The sequence below is a fragment of the Spermophilus citellus genome, assembly GCF_964194105.1.
Source record: "Spermophilus citellus genome assembly, chromosome: 9".
In the NCBI taxonomy this organism is placed as follows: Eukaryota; Metazoa; Chordata; class Mammalia; order Rodentia; family Sciuridae; genus Spermophilus; species Spermophilus citellus.
The window spans coordinates 99,601,996-99,621,505 of NC_138191.1; the positions used below are offsets into that span (position 1 = coordinate 99,601,996).

General features: G+C 36.3%; 1 protein-coding gene across 4 annotated transcripts in view; it reads right to left on the reverse strand.

Moving 5' to 3' along the window:
* LOC308655947 (uncharacterized protein C1orf185) overlaps positions 1–19,510 on the reverse strand; it is a gene marked incomplete at its 5' end in the record, with an annotated part of 164,989 nt that overhangs the window by 79,016 nt on the left and 66,463 nt on the right. For 3 of the 4 annotated variants that reach the window (XR_014023560.1, XR_014023561.1, XR_014023562.1), the window contains one exon: positions 6,970–9,635. The exons of the other annotated variant lie outside the window; for it this stretch is intronic. Of the gene's footprint in view, positions 1–6,969; positions 9,636–19,510 lie in introns of those variants that run through there. 4 annotated transcript variants of the gene reach the window in all.

Below are 19,510 nucleotides of genomic sequence, written 5' to 3' on the forward strand. Positions count from 1 at the left end.
ATAAAGAATAATGAAGTAATGACATTTGGTGGTAAATGGATGGAAATGGAGAAAATCATGCTAAGTGAAATAAGCCACACTCCGAAAATCAAGGGTCTAATGTTTTCTTTCATATGTGGAAGCTAAAGCAAAATAAGGGAAAGAATGTAGTTGGGGGAGGAGATTGGATATCGTAAAGATATAGGGAAGATCAGTGGAGTAGAAGAAAGAATGAGAGGGAGGGAAGAAGGAAGGTAAAGGGGAAGAAATATGGAATGAGGGGCTGGGGTTGTAGCTCAGCAGTGGAGCACTCATTTAGCACATGCGGGGCCCTGGGTTCAATCCTCAGCACCACATAAAAATAAATAAAGCTATTAGGTCCAACTACAACTGAAAAAGAGATATCTATAAAAAAGAAATATGAATGAATTTAATAAAATCATGTTCATATATTAAGGGAATATATATAATATATAAAGCAAAGGGAATGTCATATATATATATATATATATATATATATATATATATATATATAAAGGATCAATCAAAAAAGAATAAAGGAGTGAAAAGAAAATTAGTAGAGTTGATCCAGAATAGGGGGAAGGAGGAGGGGAGGAAAAGGAAGAGGAGGGGTGTTTGAAATCAAATTCCTTACATGTATGATTTTGTCAAAATGAACCCAAATACTGTGTATAATTATAATGCTCTAATGAAAAATTATACATAATGTCAAAATGGGATTTGTTCCAGTATTGCAAGCTCAACATACTTTATAATAGAATAGACAAAACCATATGTGATAGGGGCTGGGGTTGTGGCTCAGTGGTTGTGTGCTTGTCTAGCATGCATGAGGCACTGATTCATTTCTCAGCACCACATACAAATTAATAAATGTCCATCAACAACTAAAAAATATTAAAAAAAACATATGTGATAGATGCAAAAACAGAACTCTGAAAATTTACCAATGTTTTGCAGCAATCCAGAGAACATTCATTCAAGAAAACCGCTTTAAAGAGAACTTGACAAAATCCAACATCTTCACATTAAAAAAAAACAACTCACAACAAAACAAACAAAAACACTCATGAAAAAGGATTGGAAGGCCACATTGGAGTCTGAGTCAGGATGACTGCAAATTCAAGGCTGGCCTGGGTAACTTAGCAAGATCCTGTCATAAAAAAAGAACTGGGGGTGTAGCACAGTGTTTAAGCACTACTGGATTCAATTCCCAGCAGTGATGGAATAAAAGAAAAAGAAGCCTTGCAGGCCAGGAGAGGGTAGAACCATATATTCGAAGACTGAAAAAAAAAAAAGAAAAAAAAACCCCAGCCAGCCAAAAACACTATCCCTGAAGAGAATTCTTTTAAAAATTAAGGGAAAATGAATGATGGTGGAATGTAATGATCATTATTATCCAAAGTACATGTATGAAGACACGAATTGGAAAGACATTCTACGAGGCCAACATCACCCTGATACCTAAACCAGACAGAGACTCTTCAAAGAAAGAAAACTACAGACCAATATCTCTAATGAACCTAGATGCAAAAATCCTCAATAAAATTCTGGCGAATCGGATTCAAAATCATATCAAAAAAATTATGCACCATGATCAAGTAGGATTCATCCCTGGGATGCAAGGCTGGTTCAATATACGGAAATCAATAAATGTTATTCACCACATCAATAGACTTAAAAATAAGAACCATATGATCATCTCGATAGATGCAGAAAAAGCATTCGACAAAGTACAGCATCCCTTTATGTTCAAAACTCTAGAAAAATTAGGGATAACAGGATCATACCTCAACATTGTAAAAGCAATCTATGATAAGCCACAGGCCAGCATCATTCTGAATGGAGAAAAATTGAAGGCATTCCCTCTAAGATCTGGTACAAGACAGGGATGCCCTCTCTCACCACTTCTGTTCAAAATAGTCCTCGAAACACTGGCCAGAGCAATTAGACAGACAAAAGAAATTAAAGGCATAAAAATAGGAAAAGAAGAACTTAAATTATCACTATTTACAGACGATATGATTCTATACCTAACAGACCCAAAAGGGTCTACAAAGAAACTATTAGAGTTAATAAATGAATTCAGCAAAGTGGCAGGATATAAAATCAACATGCATAAATCAAATGCATTCCTGTAGATCAGCGACAAATCCTCTGAAACGGAAATGAGGACAACTACTCCATTCACATTATCCCCCCAAAAAATAAAATACTTGGGAATCAACCTAACAAAAGAGGTGAAAGACCTATACAATGAAAACTACAGAACCCTAAAGAGAGATATAGAAGAAGACCTCAGAAGATGGAAAAATATACCCTGTTCATGGATAGGCAGAACTAACATCATCAAAATGGCGATATTACCAAAAGTTCTCTATAAGTTCAATGCTATCCCAATCAAAATCCCAACAGCATTTCTTGTAGAAATAGATAAAACAATCAGGAAATTCATATGGAATAATAAAAGACCCAGAATAGCAAAAACAATGCTAAGCAGGAAGTGTGAATCAGGCGGTATAGCGATACCAGACTTCAAACTATACTACAGAGCAATAGTAACAAAAACAGCATGGTACTGGTACCAAAACAGGCGAGTGGACCAATGGTACAGAATAGAGGACACAGAAACCAATCCACAAAACTACAACTATCTTATATTTGATAAAGGGGCTAAAAGCATGCAATGGAGGAAGGATAGCATCTTCAACAAATGGTGCTGGGAAAACTGGAAATCCATTTGCATCAAAATGAAACTGAATCCCTTTCTCTCACCATGCACAAAAGTTAACTCAAAATGGATCAAGGAGCTCGATATCAAATCAGAGACACGGCGTCTGATAGAAGAAAAAGTCTGCTATGATCTACATACTGTGGGGTCGGGCTCCAAATTCCTCAATAGGACACCCATAGCGCAAGAGTTAACAACTAGAATCAACAAATGGGACTTACTCAAACTAAAAAGTTTTCTCTCAACAAAAGAAACAATAAGGGAGATAAACAGGGAGCCTACATCCTGGGAACAAATCTTTACTCCACACACTTCAGATAGAGCCCTAATATCCAGAGTATACAAAGAACTCAAAAAATTAGACAATAAGATAACAAATAACCCAATCAACAAATGGGCCAAGGACCTGAACAGACACTTCTCAGAGGAGGACATACAATCAATCAACAAGTACATGAAAAAATGCTCACCATCTCTAGCAGTCAGAGAAATGCAAATCAAAACCACCCTAAGATACCATCTCACTCCAGTAAGATTGGCAGCCATTAGGAAGTCAAACAACAACAAGTGCTGGCGAGGATGCAGGGAAATGGGTACACTCGTTCATTGTTGGTGGGACTGCAAAATGGTGCAGCCAATTTGGAAAGCAGTATGGAGATTTCTTGGAAAGCTGGGAATGGAACCACCATTTGACCCAGCTATTCCCCTTCTCGGTCTATTCCCTAAAGACCTAACAAGAGCATGCTACAGGGACACTGCTACTTCGATGTTCATAGCAGCACAATTCACGATAGCAAGATTGTGGAACCAACCTAGAAGCCCTTCAGTAGATGAATGGATTAAAAAAATGTGGCATTTATACACAATGGAGTATTACTCTGCAATAAGAAATGACAAAATCATAGAATTTGGAGGGAAATGGATGGCATTAGAGCAGATTATGCTAAGCGAAGCTAGCCAATCCTTAAAAAACAAATGTCAAATGTCTTCTTTGATATAAGGGGAGTAACCAAGGACAGGGTAGAGACGAAAAGCTTGAGAAGAAGATTAACATTAAACAGGGATGATAGGCGGGAGGGAAAGGGAGAGAGAAGGGAAATTGCATGGAATTGGAAGGTGAGCCTCAGGGTTATACACAATTACATATAAGAGGAAAGGAGGGGTAGGAGAAAAATTATATAAGTGGAAGAAACGATTTATAGTAGAGGGGGTGGAGAGAGAGAAGGGAAGGGGAGGGGAGGGGAGGGGAGGGGAGGGGGGATAGTGGAGAATGGGATAGACAGCAGAATACATCAGTCACTAGAAAGGTAATTTGTAAATCAATGGAAATGTAACTGATGTGACACAGCAATCTGTTTACGGGGTAAAAATGGGAGTTCATAACCCACTTGAATCAATCTGTGAAATATGGTATATTAAGAACTATGTAATGTTTTGAACAACCAACAATAAAATTTAAAAAAAGACACGAATTGGTGTGAATGTACTGTGCATACAACCAGAGATATGAAAAATTGTGCTCTATATATGTAATAAAAATTATAATGCATTCTGCTGTCATATATAAATAAAAATGATAAAAATAAAAATGAAGGGAAGGTCTGGGGTTATGGCTCAGTGGTAGAATGCTTGCCTTGCATGGGTGAGACACTGGGTTCAATCCTCAGCACCACATAAAAAAATTAAGGTATTGTGTCCATCTACAACTAAAATTATTTTTTTTTTAAATGAAGGGAAGAGGGCTGGGATTATAGCTCAGTGGTAGAGTATGAGAGGCCACCATGTTATGTGACCAACGTTTTCCTCTCATGATTGGTTTGAGGCACTGTCGGTCACTCCCAGTGATCTGGCCACTCTCAAGTGGCTGTAGACGGTAGCCCCGATATTGAGAGTAGTAAAAATGACGCCAAATGTGTCTTCCTGCATGGGCATGCCTTCCTACGTCCCCAGGGATCAAGTTACCTTACCTGTCCTTGTAACCCTGCCCCTCTTGACCTTTTTTGGATGGAAATTTCTAAGAACCAGAGTCCCCCCAATAAAAGACCACTCCAAAACGTGCTAGCTCTCTCTCACCAGCCTCTTGTGACATTCCTCGCTCTCTCATTTGGGGAGCTTGAGGCTGAGGGCAGAGGAGCCTTCCCCAGGCTTGAATTTAAAGGTTAAAAAGAAAAGAAAAGATGCTTGGTGGAGACATGGGAGCAAGGCAGCCCCTGAGACTGCATAACCATAGGGCCACCAGTGTGCATTTCCAATCTGGGAAAGCTGTAGGCACATGATTGCTACTAAACCATGAGAGCTACTCATTGGACTGAGCCCAGAAAAGCCATAGTGGTAGGGCTGCCCCTGTGTGCCCAGGATGTAGAACATGTGGTCAAAGGGAATTACTCTCTAGCTTTAAAGACAATATTAAACTGGGCATAGTGGCACATGAGACCTCCAGATACTCTGGAGGCTGAAGTGGGAGGATCATTTAAGCCCAGGAGTTCAAGACCAGTATGAGCAACATAGTGAGACACCATTTTTTTAAGTGATTATCATCAATGTTTATAGCAGCTTAATTCACAATAGCTAAACTATGGAACCAACCTAGGTGTCCTTCAACAGATGAATGGATTAAAAAATGTGATACACACACACACACACACACACAATATGGAATATTACTCAGCCTTAAATAAGAATGAAATTATAGCATTTGCCGGTGAATGGATGAAGCTGGAGAATATTATGCTAAGCAAAATAAGCCAATCCCCCCAAAAAACAAAAGCTGAATGGTTTCTCTGATATGCAGATGCTTCACAATGGGGAGGGGCTAGGGAAGAATAGAGTTACTTTAGATAGAGGGAAGTGAGGAGAGGGGAGGGAGCATTGGGGTAGGAAGGATAGTAAAATGAATCAGATATTATTACCCTATGTACAACAAGTGTGATTCTACATCATGTACAATCAGAAGAATGAGAAATTATTCTCCATTAAATATGATGTATCAAAGTGCATTCTCTCATCATGTATAACTAATTAAAACAAATTTTTAATTTTTTTAAAAAGAATAGAAATCACATAATTGTGGCAATTAAATGACAAAATAAAAATGAAGTATATTGAAGAAGAAGAAAAAAGTGATTATAAACATTTAATGTTGGTGGCTAGGGGTATAGCTCAGGGGTAGAGTGCTTGGCCTAACATATACAAAGCTCTGGGTTAAATCCCCAGCACTGGAAAAAAAAATAAATGACTCAATGTTATTTTCCCTGTTGGGTTTTGGCCTTAACTTTGGATCAGTTATTCCTTTCTTCTTGCCTGTTTCTTCCACTTGGAAGAACTATGCCTGTCCTACTGCTATATTTTGGAAGCATGAAACTTGAAAACTTAATTTCATGAAAACTTAATGTCACGGGCTCATAACTGGAGGGGAATTTCCTCAAGATAAGTCACACTTTGACTCTTACCCATATCTGATTTGGAAGAGATCCTGGATTTTCACCTTTTTGAGTTGATGCTAAACTAAGTTAAGACTTTTGGACTATCGGGAGGAAAGGAATGTATTTTGCATGTGAGAAAGACATGAATTTGGGGGGTCAGGTATGGAATGCTATGGTCTGAACATCAGTGTCATCCCACAATGCATATGTTTGAATCTAATGCCTAATGTGATAATAGTAAGAGGTAGGGTCTTTAGGGAAGTGATTGCTTCCTTGTAAGACAGATTATTGCTTTTGTAGAAGTTGAAGGAGTGCTCCTTTCCACCTCTTCCACCAAGTAAGAACACAGCAAAAGGGCACCATCTGTGAAATAATAGGACAAGCTCTTACCAGACACCAAATAAACTGGTGGCTTGATAATGGACTTTCCAGTCTTTACAATTGTGAGCAATTCATTCTGTTGTTTAAAAATCACCCAGTCTAAGGTATTTTGTTCCTACAGAAGGAAAGGACAAAGATAAATGATTGCACAACTCTATGAATATGCTAAAAATGATTGTATTATAGAGTTTTAAATTTGTGAACTGTAGGGCTGGGGATATAGCTCAATTGGTGGAGTGCTTGCCTTACAAGCACAGGCTCTGGGTTTAATTCCCAGCACCACACACACACACATACACACACATACAAAAATTTGAGCTGTATTGTACATAAATTCTATCTATCCCCACCCCAAATTTTTAAGAAACCTGAAAGGAGAAAAAACACACAACATTTTAGAATTTGTAGGACACAGCTAGAGTAGCATTTATTGTGAAATTTGTAGGATTAAATGCCTCTATCAAATGCATATATTGGTTGTACCATAAGAAAAATTAAATAAAACCCAAAGCAGGCAAAAGGGGGAGATAAAGAAAAGAGAATAATCAATTAAAATGAAAACAGAAAAAATAGGAAAAGTCAATGAATCCCAAAGCATGCACTTTTAAAGAATCATTTAAATATATCAATCTCTATCAATATTACTCAAAAAAAACCCCAGAAAACATAAATTACCAACATTAAAAATTAAGACAGAATATCACTACAGATACTATAGACCTTAAAAGAGAATATGATGAACAGTTCCATGACAATAAAATTTATAATATATCAAAGTGGCAAATTCCTTGAAAGACACTAATAGAGCTCACTCAGAGAGATGGATTGATTTATTTATCTATGTCTATCTATCTAATATGAGTAGCCATATATCTATTGAAGAAATTATACTGTTTTTATAATTTTATTTATTTATTTATTTATTTTTAAAGATTGAGTGAGAGAGGGAGAGAGAGAGAGAGAGAGAGAGAATTTTAATATTTATTTTTTGGTTTTTGGCGGACACAACATCTTTGTTTGTATGTGGTGCTGAGGATCGAACCCGGGCCGCACACATGCCAGGCGAGCACGCTACCGCTTGAGCCACATCCCCAGCCCAATTTTATTTATTTTTTTATGTGGTGCTGAGGATTGAACCTAGTGCCTCACACGTGTAAGGCACTCTACCACTGAGCCACAAACCCCAGTATGAAATTATACTTTTAATTAAAAATATTTATATAAAGGAAACTGTATGCTCAAATGACTCCACTAGCAAATTCTATCAACCATTTAAGGAAGAATAATGCCAGGTTTTTTTTTACAATTATTTTTCATATAGGAGAAGACAAGAGAACAGTACTTTACCATCCCGTGTTGGGTCGCTCCTCTGCAGAGATTCCCTTTTCACTCTGCTCAGATTCTGACATGGTGGTATGAGATGTTGTTTATTTAATTGGTATGTCCAAACTTTTATCTTTCCTCTTTAAATTGGGAACTGGAGATAATCTTGTTGGAAAATTACTCAAGATTAAGATTCTGATTGTCCCAGGACAAGTACATTGAAGTTAGCCTGCATCTACACTTATTTGGTATGGCAAGGAAATTAAATTTATAGGCATGTTGAATTAACTGTTTCAAGAAATAGCTTAGGAGAAAGCTTAAACCACACTGCTGGAACCCCTTTCACAGAGGACTACCTATTGAACTGTTGGTAATGGAGCCTGTGGGTCTAAAAAGAATAGATGGATAGTAACTGAAGACACTATCCTAAGGAAAATCCCAAGAGATGAGTTTGTAGCCATTGCTACTATTCATAGGAGAGGAAAGCTGCAGGATTTTAAGGCCTAGGACACCAAAACGAGAGAGAACCTAAGAAATTAACTTGATTTTGATTGGAAAAATGGGAACTAAAAGGCTTTTATAAGTATAATCACATTATAGCTATTTTTCTATTTTATATATTATTTTTATGTTGTTGTTGTTATTGTTGTTAGAGGTGTTGGTAAATTATGCTAAACCCATGATGGTAAATAAAACCTTAATATTTCCCAATATTATAGATATTAAGTTTGACTTTCATTTCTCTGCAGTAACCTTTCTATTTTGTCACAGAATGTGTCCTAGGAAGAGTCAGACAAGGTAAGGCACCTGTAGTTAGTCTTTATTTACATGGGAATTTAGAATTAAGCAATAATAGTGCTACTTATCAATTGAGCTCTTTGTTATTTTCCCCTACTAATCTGTTCAGTGTGTCAGAAGGGAAAAAAATAACCACATGTAATCAAGGGACTACATGGGAAAAGTGATAAATATTTTGGACAGTCCTATAAGGATTGAGTATAGTATGATCTTGTTTTTATACAAAGCTAGCAGGTTACAAAATGTTAAATTTGCATAAAATACAAATCATGTCATTTTGAGTTTTATGAAATCAAATGAAGATATGCTTATGTAGCTTGTGGCCCATAGTTACGGGGTTGGTTTAAACCATTCAAACCTATCCAGGTACTGCTGTCATACTGTTGTTTATTCTACCTGAAATATTGATAACTGGGACTTCTTTTTTTTCCTATACAAGCCATTTATTTGAAATGCAACCTGTAGGATAGAATCAGTTACATGTTTATCAGTAATAGTAGAAAAATAGAACCAGTGAAAACCTCTGTACAGCTGCAATGGTACTCAGAAGAGATATATATCATTTTACAATGCTTCACACAGACAAATTCAAGTTTGGAGGTACCTAAATAAAAATACTATGTATTTCTTTAAAAACACAACGTACAATTGAAGTGTAAACAAGTTTTACAAAGTATTGGTTATGCAGGTTATAGAAAACATTTGCATAGGACATGAAATCAATTTAAGAAAAATTTCTGAGCCTTGATTATTGAAGGCATTTGACTTATTCCAGTAACAGCACAACCAGGAGAAATGCAGTGGTGCAGAAGGTCTCATGTCCCCCAAGTACAGATGTGGTGCATACACAGCAATTGGAGTTCAGGAACTTTAGCTTTTAGCCTCCCCATCCCAGAGCAGGGTTCTGCCCAGATCACCCAGATACACAGTCACGTGCAGGTAGAACCAAGGAAGTTTCCAGTGCTATTGAGATCTTAGAACCCCTGTATACACACAAACACAAGAGGTTATTGTCAAAAAACAATTTTTCAAGTAACCTTTCTATAGAAATAGCTATAGCATTATAATATTCAGAATATGAAAGATTAAAACATGTTGTAAGGATTTTCTAGAGGGAAAAAAAAATCAAAAGACTGCCAGACAATGACTACAACAGCTGTTGCAACTGATGGGGCACAAAGACAACATTTTATAAAACGTTGTTCATACAAAGTGTTAATAAAGAGAACAGTAAAATATCTTCTGACATGTACATGGCAACTCTTTCAGTAAGAATATCTGTTATGACTTTTGAAAGTAGACATAGTAGACAATGTAAACCATTGTAGACCCTGGAAGAACATCCATCACTGTGGCTTTAATAGTGTCTGCAGAGAAATGAAAGTCAAAGAGGCATTTCCATTTTAATTCCGTCCTAAGATAAAAACACAAATGCCTTAGGATTGCAAGACCACAGTTTTACAAGTGTTTCATTTTTCTCTAAAAGGCAAATTTACCATTATGAAAATAATAAATCTTGCTGGGTGGCTGCTGGGGCATGCTGACTCTTCAACTACAGAGAATATCACCTGAGGCCAGAATATCACCTGAAGCTCTAGGGCTCTGCTATGTTTGCTGTTTCCCTTTTACATTCTGAAATATGAGCTTCATTCAAATGCACAAGGATTATACCCATTGTTAGAACTTGAACAATGAGTCAAAAAACCCAATAAAGGATAACAAACAAAACAAAACAAAACAAAACAAAAACCAGAGTTTCTGAAGAAGCCAAAACAAGAATAGGTCAACTTTCATAGGTAGTTCTAAAAAAAAATCAGAGAATTTACCAACCAGATACAGAGGCCCCGCTTGTATCCCTAACTAGGACTTCTTGATAGCTACTGTGTGGTTCCAGGAATCTCCTCCTTAATTGACACCCAGTTTGTTGCTACTTTAGCGAGATTGGACCAGGAGAATAGGAGGCTACGATAACCCACTCTTTGCTTCCTGATCTTTGATGGTGTGGAATGCTGCTTCCTCGTATGACTTCAGCCTTCCTTCCATATACTCAGTCTCTTCCCCTGATGCCCACCCCACAAACAAATTAGAACTTTAGCTTATTCCTATTTGAGGATTACAAATTGATCTTACTCCAGGGCTTGTTGCCATTTTACTGTATTTGAAACAAGATTTCTAAGAAAGAAACTCAAATTACACAAAAATGAATCATTGTTGAATATTTAGCTCTAAAATCTTTCTTTTCCCTGAAAACCTAACACTTGTTTACCGATGGTGGAGTAACATAGTAAAAGAGTAATAACTAAGAGTTATAAGACCTAATGTTAATCCCAGTTCAACAAATGTTTACTAAGTACTCATGATAAGTACAGATTAGGAAGTGTTGTCCTGCTACTAACAACTAGGATGTCTGACCTTTGATATGTCACTTTATCTCATCTGAGCTCATCTGAGCTCATTTTATTCACTGGTAGAATGAGAATATCTTTTTCAAGTTTCAAAATTAAGTTCTTTAGATGAATTTTAACAGGACAAAGTAGGCATAATAGAATTCTACATTTTTAATTTTGTTGATGTTCTTTATTTCTTCTCTATTTCCATTCCATTAATTTCTGCTCAGATCTTATTATTTCCTTTTTTTTTCCTAATGTTTTCTCGTTGGGCACACTGGCACATGCCCGTAATCCCAGGAGCTTGGGAGGCTGAGGCAGGAGGATAGCAAGTTCAAAGGCAGCCTCAGGAAAAGCAAGGCACTAAGCAACTCAGTGAGACCCTGTCTCTCAATAAAATACAAAAAAAAAAAAGGAGGGCTGGGGATGTTGCTCCATAGCGAAGTGGCCCTGAGATCAATATCCAATAATGCCCACCCACTCCCAAAAAAGTTTTCTCTATCCACATTTTAAAATTTGTTCTAATTAGTTATACATGACAGTATAATGCATTTTGACACATCATACATAAATAGGGTATAACTTCTCATTCTTCTGATTGTACATGATATAGAATTAAATCAGTTGTGTAATCATATATGCACATAGGATAATAATGTCTGATTCATTCTATTATCTTTCCTACCTCCATACCCCCTCCCTCCCACTCCTCACTGTCTAATCCAAATTACCTCTATTCTTTCACAGGCTCCCCTCCATTGTCAATTAACATCTGCATATCAGAGAAAACATTGGGCTTTTGTTTTTTTTGAGGGGAGATTGACTTATTTAGTTTAGCATACTCTCCAGCTCCATCCATTTACCAGCAAATGCCATAATTTCATTCTTCTTTAAGACTAATAGTCCATTACCACATTTTCCTTATCCATTCATCTCTTGAAGGGCATCTAGGTTGGTTTCATAGTTTAGCTATTGTGAATTGAGCTGCTATAAACATTGATGTGGTTGTGTCACTATCGTATGCTGATTTTATATCCTTTGGTTATAAACCAAAGAGTGTATAACTGGGACAAATAGTGGTTCAATTTAAAATTTCTGAGGAAGCTCCCTATTGCTTTCCATAATGGTTGCACCAATTTGCAGTTTCACCAGCAATGTATGAGTGTACCATTTTCCCCACATCCTCATCAACACTTTTTAAAAATTTTTTTAATTGTACATGGACACAACATCTTTTTATGTATTTATTTTTATGTGGTGCTGAGACTTGAACCTAGTGTCTCAAACATGGAAGGCAAGTGCTCTATCACTGAGCTATGGCCCCAGCCCCCTCACCAACATTTATTGTTACTTGTATTCATGATAGTTGTCATTCTGACTGGAGTGAATTGGAATTTCAGTGTAGTTTTGATTTGCATTTCTCTAATTGTTAGAGATGTTGAACATTTTTCATTCCATTTATTGTATCTTGATTTTACTTCTTTCACTTCGGGAGTCTTGTTAAGGAAGTCAATTCCTAACCTGATGTGGTAGAGATTTGGGCCTACTTTTTCTTCTATTAGGCACAAGGTTTTTGTTCTAGTGCCTAAGTCTTTGATCCACTTTGAGTTGAGTTTTGTACAAGGTGGGAGATAGGGTTTTAATTTCATTTTGCCAGAACAATTTGTTGAAGAGGCTATCTTTTCTCTGATGTATGTTTTTGGTGTCTTTGTCTAGTATGAGATAACTGTATTTATGGGGGTTTGTCTCTGTATCTTTTATTCTGTACCTTGGTCTATGTGCCTGTTTTGGTGCCAGTGCCATGCATTTTTGTTACTATGGCCCTGTAATTGTTTAAGTCCCGGTATTGTGATACCTCCTGGTTCACTTTTCTTGCTAAGGATTGTTTTGGCTATTCTGGGTCTCTTATTTTTCCAAATGAATTTCATGACTATTTTTTCTAATTCTATGGAGAATGTCATTGGGATTATAATAGGAATTTCATTAAATCTGTGTAATGCTTTTCATAGTATGGCCATTTTGACAATGTTAATTCTGCCTATCCAAGAGCATGGGAGATCTTTCCATCTTCTAAGGTCTTCTTCAAATTTTTCTTTATTGTTCTGTAATTTTCATTGTAGAGATCTTTCACCTCTTTTGTTAGACTGATTTCCAAGTATTTTATTTTATTTTTTGAGGCTATTGTGAATGGGGTAGTTTACCTAATTTCTCTTTCAGTAGATTCATCACTGATGTATAGAAACACATTTGATTTATGTATTGATTTTATATTCTACTACTTTGCTGATTTCATTTATTAATTCTAGAAGTTTTCTGGTGGAATTTTTTTGGATCTTCTAAATATAGAATCATGTTGTCAGCAATTAGTGATAGTTTTAATTCTTTTTTTTTCCATATCTTTTCAATTTCTTTCTTCTGTCTAATTGCTCTGGCTAGTGTTTCAAGAATGATGTTGAATAAAAGTAATGAAAGGGGGCTTCCTTGTCTTGTTCTGGTTCTTAGAGGGAATGCTTTCAGATTTTCTTTGTTTAGAATGATGTTGGCCTTGAGTTTAGCATATATAGCTTTTACAATGTTGAGGTATATTCCTACTGTCCTTAGTTTTTCTAGTGTTTTGAACATGAAGGGGTACTGAATTTTGTCAAATGCTTTTTTTTTTGCATCTATTGAGATGATCATATTATTCTTGTCTTTAAGTCTGTTGATGTGATGAATTATGTTTATTGATTTCCATATGTTGAACCAATCTTGCAACCCTAGGATGATCCCATTTGATTAGTGTTCACTATCTTTTAATATGTTTTTGTATGAGATTTGACAGAATTTTATTAAGAATTTTTGTATCTATGTCCATAAGGGAAATTGGTCTGAAGTTTTCTTTCCTTGATGAGTCTTTGTCTGGTTTTGGCATCAGGGTGATACTAGTAGCTTCATAGAATAAATTTGGAATGGTTCTCTCTTTTTCTATTTTATGGAATAATTTGAGGAGTATTGGTGTTAATTTTTCCTTGAAGGTCTTGTAGAACTTTGCTGAGAATCTGTCTGGTCCTGGGCTTTTCTTTATCAGCAAGCTTTTGATTGTGTCTTCTATTTCATTGCTTGAAATTGATCTGTTTAAATTATGTATGTCCTCCTGATTCAGTCTGGGTAGGTCATATGTCTTTAGAAATTTGTCAACATCTTCAAGATTTTCTATTTTATTGCAGTATAAATTTTCAAAATAGTTTCTGATTATCTTCTGTATTTCAGTAGTGTCCATCATGATATTTCCTTTTTCATCACAAATTTTAGTAATTTGAGATTTTGCTCTCTTTCTCTTTATTAGTACAGCTATGGGTTTATCAATTTTATTTATTTTTTCAAAGAACCAACTTTTTGTTTTGTCAATTTTATGAATTGTTTCTTTTGCTTCAATCTCATTGATTTCAGCTCTGATTTTAATTATTTCCTCTCTTCTACTGCTTTTGGTGTTGATTTGTTCTTTTTCTAGGGCTTAGATTTTCTAATCTTTTAATGAATGAACTCAATGCAATGAACTTTCCTTGTAGCACTGCCTTCATAGTGTCCCAGAGATTTTGATATGTTATATCACTATTCTCATTTACCTCTAAGTATTTTTTTCATCCCTGATTTCTTCTGGTATTCATTAGTAATTCACTTGTGTATTATTTAGTCTTTAGGTGTTAGGTTAGCTTCTATTTTTATCTTATTTTTAATTTTTAATTTTATTCTGATAGAATGCAGAGTATTATCTATAGTTTTTTGTGTTTGCTAAGAGTTGCTTTTTTGCATAAGATATGGTCTATTTTAGAGAAGGATCTGTATGCTACAGAGAAGAAAGTGTTTTCACTCATTTATGGATGAATATTCTATATATGTCATTAAGTATGAATTATTGTTTGTATTATTAAATTCTATAGTTTCTTTGTTTAGTTTTTGTTTGGAGGATCTATCCATTAGTGAGGGAGGTATGTTAAAGTCATCCAGTATTATTGTGTTGTTGTATATTTGATTCTTGAAGTTGAGAAGCATTTGTTTGATATATGTAGATGCTCCATTGTTTGGGACATAAATATTTATGTTTATCATGTCTTGTTGATATATAATTACCTTAATTAGTATGAAATGTCTTTCTTTGTCCCTTCTGATTAACTTTGGCTTGAAGTCCACTTTATCTGATGTGAGGATAGAAACCCCACTTGTGTATGTAATCCATGTGAGTGAAATGTTTTTCCCCAAACTTTCACCTTCAGTCTGTGAATGTCTTTGCTTATGAGGTAAGTCTCTTGGAGACAACATATTGTTGGGTCTTGTTTTCTAAACTAATCTGCCAGTTTGTGTCTTTTGATTGATGAGTTTAGGCCATTAACATTTAAGGTCATTATTGAGATATTATTTGTATTCCCAGTCATGTTGATTTATTTCCAGTATTTAATTTGAATTCATTTCAAATTAATTTGATTGACTATCCCTTTAGTGTAGTTCCTCCTTTTGCTGGTTTTCACTTTTTTCCATTTCATCTTCACAGAATATTTCATTGAGAATGTTCTGTATACAGGCTTTCTAGTTGTGAATTCTTTAAAATTTTGTTAATCATGGAAGGTTTGTATTTCATCTTCAAATCTGAAGCTTAATTTTGCTGGATATAGGATTCTTTTTTTTTTTTTTTAAAGAAAGAGTGAGAGAGGAGAGAGAGAAAGAGAGAATTTTTTAATATTTATTTTTTAGTTCTCGGCGGACACAACATCTTTGTTGGTATGTGGTGCTGAGGATCGAACCCGGGCCGCACGCATGCCAGGCGAGCGCGCTACCGCTTGAGCCACATCCCCAGCCCTGGATATAGGATTCTTGATTGGCATCTATTTTCTTTTTTAAAATACTTTTAGTTGTTGATGGACCTTTATTTTATTTATTTATATGGGGTGCTGAGAATTGAACCCAGTGCCTCACACATGCTAGGCAAGCACTCTACCACTAAGCTACAATCTCAGCCCCTGGCATCTACTTTTTTTTGGAACCTAATATATATTATTCCAGGACCTCCTATCTTTGAGGGTCTGGGTTAGAAATCAGCTGATATCTGAAGTGTTTTCCCCTTATATTTTTCTCTCACGGCCTTTAAAATTCTATCCTTATTCTGTACATTAGGCATTTTCGTTATAATGTACTTTGGTGTGGATCTGTTGTAATTTTGCACATTTGGGGTCCTGTAAGCCTCTTGTATTTGATTTTCCATTTTGTTATTTAGGTTTGGGAAATTATCTGATATTATTTCATTAAAAATATTGTGCATTCCTTTGGTTTATATCTCCATGCCTTCATCTATTCCAATAAATCTTAAATTTGGTCTTTTCATATTATCCCATAATTCTTGAAAGCTTGCTCTATTTATGGTTTCTTATTATCTTCTCTGTGTGGTCAATTTTATTTTCAAGATTATATTTGTTTTCATTGCCTGAAATTCTGTCTTCCAAGTGGTCTAGTCTGTTAGTGATGCTTTCTATTGAATTTTTAATTTGGTTTATTTATTCCTTCATTGCAAGGGTTTCTACTTGATTTATCTTCAAAATCTCTCTTTCACCTTCTGAAATTTATCTCCTATTTCACTCCTCACATTTTCCTTTATTTTGCAGATCAGTTTAACTACGTACATTCTAAACTCCTTTACTGACATTTCTTCTACTGCGTTGGATTCTATTATTGGAGCATCTTGGTTTGTTTGGGGCATTTTGTTCCCTTGAGTTTTCATGTGTTTTGTGTGTCTTCCCATCTAGCAGTGTGGATCTGAGGCAGTACAGTTTCTATCTTCTATACTTACGGTGTCCCTGAAGGTTTCCAGTGCCTTGCCTTTAAGGGGGAAACCAATATTAATAGCATCATATTCGGGCTGGGGATGTGGCTCAAGCGGTAGCGTGCTCGCCTGGCATGCGTGCGGCCCGGGTTTGATCCTCAGCACCACATACAAAAACAAAGATGTTGTGTCTACTGAAAACTAAAAAATAAATATTAAAAAATTCTCTCTCTCTTTTAAAAAAAATAGCATCATATTAAAACAATATACAGTCTTAACCCAAATAGCTCCTATTTAGATATCTACAATTTTGTCATAATAAATAGAAATGATGTGTTCAATTGTTGTCTACAATATAAACAGTAAGTTTGCAAAAGGGTTTATAATTTCAAATGGTGGGCAGAGAACAGAAGTGGTATAGGATGTGATATGAGAAATGAGGAGAAAAGATAGAAGTAAAAAATTATAGGAAGAGTGAAAGAGGAGTTAGTGGGAGAAAAGAAAAAAAGATAATTCAGGGAAACAGATAAGTGAGAGGAAAATATGTATATATAAAGTAAAAATTAAAAAAGAAAAGAAAAAGTAAAAAGTAAAAAGAAAAGAATATACAACAAAACTATAATATATTATTCAGATATCCCAGTCCTCAATAAACTGATGCATAAAAAATACTTGGTTTCAATAATGGTAGAAATGTGAGAGAGAGAGAAAAAAAAAGGGATCTCAATAAAAAAACTGACCAATTGTTTCCATTGGAGTTCGAAAGTTTCTCAGCTTCCCTTATCAGCAGTTAGGTTGGGTTGCCTGGAGTTTGATGCAAGCTCCAACCTCAGGATGTTTGGGGTTGCTAGGGGTTAGTCTGGGATGTTTAGTTATGGAGACAGAACTCCTAGAGGCAGTGTGTAGGCTAGGTATGCTCTGGTCTCTTTGCTGTGTGCCAATCGGTCTGGAGATTTTACATCAGCACACCTCCAGGGTCCAGCAATCACTGGCCCATGTTGGAAGACTGCACCCCAGGAATCTCCTTTGGGTTCCACTCATGTGGTGTGGCAGCCTATTCTTAGCACCTTATGTCACCTGTGGACCCCATAATCTCTGGTCTCTGATTTAGTCTCCAAACTCCATTTCTCCAAACTCAATCCTTTCAAACTTCCGGTCAGCTGCTTCTCTCCCAGCTGGTCTTGAGAGCTAGGCACTGGGACCTGTGTGCTGGTCATGGAGCTATGTGCTAGACCCAGCTGGTCTGGCGGCTAAGAGGAGTATGGGGCCCAGCCATGTTGGGGGCCCAGCTGTTTTGTGACAGGTGCATCAAAACCAGTGCTGAGACCTGTGGGCCAACTGCAAAGCTGTAAGGGATGGGCTGGGTTGGGGGCTAGGGGGGGTTGGGAGACTGAAGAATAATGAGCCAGAGAGCCCTACTGGGTACCAGAATGATGCCATACCTGGCAGGACCAGTGGATGCCAGACTGAGGAAGGAGTCGGGAACCAGACTTGTACCAGGACCTGGCAAGCGCTAGCCCAAGTAGGCCTGGTGGGCCTCTAGGAACCTGGTAGGTGCTGAACTGGCTGGCTGGGTGAGCTGAGAGCAAGATGCCCTCACACTCTCTTCCAACCTTCTGACCCACTGTAGCCAGCCTTGTCAGTCCCTATGAGCTTCAGGACTTATGGAGCTGGGTAGAGCTCCATTCCTGAATCAACGATTGAAAAAATCCAGTGGATAGATTATTTTTTTTTAGTATATATCTGATTAATGAGTCAAGAGTCTGTGGTTTCACTCTGCCAGACTGCCCCTCCAGTCTCAGGATTCTTCACTCTAAGCCTCAGGGAGATGTGATATTCCTACTGTTTAATTTCTGGGTAGCTGAGCTAAGAGAGATGCTGACTCACACTAACCTAGCATCTTTGAGCTCCCCTCTTTCCATATTTTTTTAATTTTTTTGTAGTTGTAGATGGACAGAATGTCTTTATTTTATTTGTTTATTTTAATGTGGTGCTGAAGATCAAACCCAGTGCCTCATGCATGCTAGGCAAGCGCTCTGCCATGAGTTATAGCCCAGCCCTCTTCCCACATTGTTATTGGTGCATTATAGTTGTATGGAAGGATGGGATTTGCTCTTACATATTTGTATATGCACACAATATAACAATGTAATTTGGCCAATATCTCTTCCTAGCACTTCCCCCCTCAAATTCTACATTTTTAAGTCTACATTTTATTGTTCATTAGCTGTAACATTTCAAAGACTTGTAACTCAGAATCTACTTTCAGTATTTAAAGGAAAAAATTAACAGTCTTCTTTTCCTTCAGACCTCCTAGAAAATAAATTACTTCTAAGAGTAATTTGTTGTGCTGCCTGGATTTATTGGTGAAGAGCCTGTCTTTCATATCAGTTTATGATATATAAATTTGAACTAAACTAGAATAATTTTTTATTCATTCAGTAATTTTATTGAGTAAATTCTGTTTCCAGGAACATTTCTTAAAACTTTACATACTAATTTAAATTTTAATAAAATAGGAAGATATTTTACAGAGAAAGAAACTTCATCTATAGTGTTGACCTATGTACTGAAAACATATATCTATATAACCCAGTTTAAAGCCTGGTTTGTAGAGAGAAAGACTACTTAATATTTAAAAATTTTCCAGTCTTGAACTAATTTCAATGTCTTTATTCTT